The sequence below is a fragment of the Pinus tabuliformis genome, chromosome 7 (genome assembly GCF_031772625.1).
Source record: "Pinus tabuliformis cultivar Carrire ecotype Pingquan chromosome 7, CPIR1, whole genome shotgun sequence".
NCBI classification, from domain to species: domain Eukaryota; kingdom Viridiplantae; phylum Streptophyta; class Pinopsida; order Pinales; family Pinaceae; genus Pinus; species Pinus tabuliformis.
In genome coordinates this window covers 766,994,749-766,997,869 of record NC_142293.1, presented here as the reverse complement: position 1 = coordinate 766,997,869, position 3,121 = coordinate 766,994,749, and positions in this window count along the sequence as shown.

Here is a 3,121-nt window from a genome sequence, read left to right as displayed (position 1 = left end):
TTGTTTTGAGTTCAAGTGCCAATGGTAGGAAGTCGCCCAATTCTAGCTCTGTGAGGAGTCTCAGAGGTCTCACTTCCAACCAGCGCGCGCCCTCTGTCATTTTCAGGGTGGGAAATTCTTTGCTCTTGGTTGTGCAGGGGAAGGTGCGGTGCAAAAATCCTGTCTCGGGCTCTTTTTGGGATTTACTGAGAGATAAGGTCACTGAATTGTCTCTCAATTCAGGAATCACTGGTTCTGTGGCCAGCTTTGGCATTAAGTCTCTCTGTGTTAATCGTTTGTGGTCTCCCCTGCTCATGGCCCCCCGTCAGCGAGGTGTTCCGAGAAGGGGGGGTGTTTGGGGTGTAAGAAGAGGGCAGGAAGCTTGGGCCAGAGCGGTTCCCCCGCTAGTTATAGTTGCGCCACCCTCTTCCCCCTCAGAGGAGTCTGACCCCTCTGAGAACAATCATGTACACACCTCCAGATTCACCTTTAAGTGCAGGCGTAATCAACCGCTTATTTCAGTCATTGTAACGGTGATAGTTTCTGAGGAAGATGAGGAAACAGACAGCCCGGAGGCGGACCACGGGGAGCAAGTTCGAACCCAGAACGCCCAGATGAATGATGAGGACGGTAATGAAGAAGCCCCTCCTCCGGATGACATTATTCCAGTTGCTCCTGCTGATAGATTGGCTACTCATTCGCATCCGATTCCTCCACTGGAAGTTCGTCTGGAAGATATGGGAGATGGAATTATGCTCGATTGGCTTCCTCTCCCGCACGAGGGCAATGATAGCGCACAAGGTGAGCCTCCGAAGGCTTAGTATTTGTTGCATCTTTTGATCGATTTTCATGTTTTGGGACCCTTTTGTGGTGGTTCTACTATATGCGTGGCGCCTAGTTTTGTCAGTGGGTTTGGGATCTTTCAGAGCTCGTGGTGTCTCCAGAACTCTGGAATCTGACGGTCTCCTTACTCTTCTCTGTAACACTGCTATCAAGCAGCAAGCCACAAGCCACAAGCTTATGAGTTTCTGGATTCACAATTCTGCTTGCTGCTGTTCATTTTGATGGGGTCTCTTTTTGTAATTCAGGTGGCAACTTGCACCTGCTCTGCTTATGTTCATTTAGATGGGATCTCTTTTTATAATTCAGGTGGCCACTTGCACCTGCTCTGCTTTTCTGATAGAGGGTGGGCTCATGCATCCTCAGAGGTTAAGTCCTCTTTGTAAATATTTTTCCACTTTTTAATACAATAGTTTAGTCTTTACACAGAAAAAAAAAAAAACAATTACCCCTACACGTGCATAATAGTGATACTTGTGAGATACTTGGATATAGGGCACCCTGATGTATGGTAGTAGATATGTAATTTAAATTACGTAGCTTGAATTTACCAAAAAGGTGAACCTATTCATTTGGGATAGCAACCTCTTAAGCTTAAGTACAAATTTTAATGTTGGAGGTTTGGGGGTGGATTTTAGCTCAAAGGAATTCAAGACCATTACATAAATCTTTAGTTCATTTGTTTGCAACACTTGTTGTTCGTCCATTGAGCTATGTGTTAGTTTTATTCCTATATGGTTAATTGTTGAAAATTGTTTATTAATAAAAACAAAAAAGATGCAATGGTATACACATACAGATTTACCTTGGAAACCCTAACCAAGAAAACCAAAAAGTAAACCATGAATTGAACCACCATGTGCCATAGAACCACTAAAAGTGAAAATCGTATGTTGAAAGTTGCAAGAGATAGACGCAAAAAATTACCCAATTTTTTCGATAGCAACCCCACTATATCCGACACATACAAATCATACAAAAAATTACTCATACAAAGAAGGTAGCACATACCCAACAATATTGTTAAAAAAAAACACAAAAAAAAAAACAAAAAACAACCTCTATAACCTAAAAAACGAAATATTAAAAACAAAAACAAACCAATAAAACTAAACCAATTTGCCAATATAACAAGTTGGATTTGAAATAAATAATCAATAAAATAGAAAACGACTTCAATCCAAGGAGAGTCTCGTCATTTTCAAATGTAAACTATATCAAATTCACCTAAAGGCCTTTGAATGAAAATAGGACAATAATGAAAACGCGTAATGTGCATTAAAAAAATGCACTAAGGGCTATTTGGCCTCATGGTGTCAAATGGGTCATCACGTAAAGAAGAACCCTAAGTATTAATAAAAACCAAGCGTTATTAGAAAACAAAAAAAAGAGACTTGGGTTTTGTTGACTTAAATGTTTTGGTAGAAAATAGAAGTGAACTTTTGACCTCCTTTCTACTTAATATTATTTTATTTCCATATAAAATAATAATAATAATAATGCATTGATATAATAATAATGCTTTTATAAATAATATGTAATTTAGTTTATGTGCATTATTATTATTATTATAGTTTATGCTTTTAGTTTATTATTATTTAGTTAAGTTTGACTTTGGTCATGTTGACTGTGAGAAATATAATATATTTATAAGGACGTGATATATATAAAATTTAAAGCTAAAAAATTACTAATATATTTAGTGTTCCACTAAGTGTACTTGAATTTTATCAGGCCATACTAGTGTAGATTTATTTGTTTGTATAAGTTATTTTGCACATTAATATATTTGTTTTGAGATTTTTATTAATAACAAAATAGTGTAGATTTATTTGTGTGTATAAGTTATTTTGCACATTAATATATTTGTTTTGAGATTTTTATTAATAACGAAATAGTGTTAACAAAATAGGGTGTAGTTATTAGTGCATGTTAAGGTGTGATTCAAACAAATGGATTTTGCTGATTTTGCTTATTGATTATTATTGTTTTAGTATTTAATAATGTAATTGGTAGAGTTATATATATATATATCAAATGGATTTTGCTGATTTTGTTTATGGATTGTTATTGTTTTAGTATTTAATAATGTAATTGGTATTGTTATTGTTTTAGTATTTAATAATGTAATTGGTATTGTTATTGTTTTAGTATTTAATAATGTAATTGGTAGAGTTTAATTTATATTAAATTAAACTCTACCAATTACATTATTAAATACTAAAACAATAACAATCCATAAGCAAAATCAACTCTACCAATTACATTATTAAATACTAAAACAATAACAATCCATAAGCAA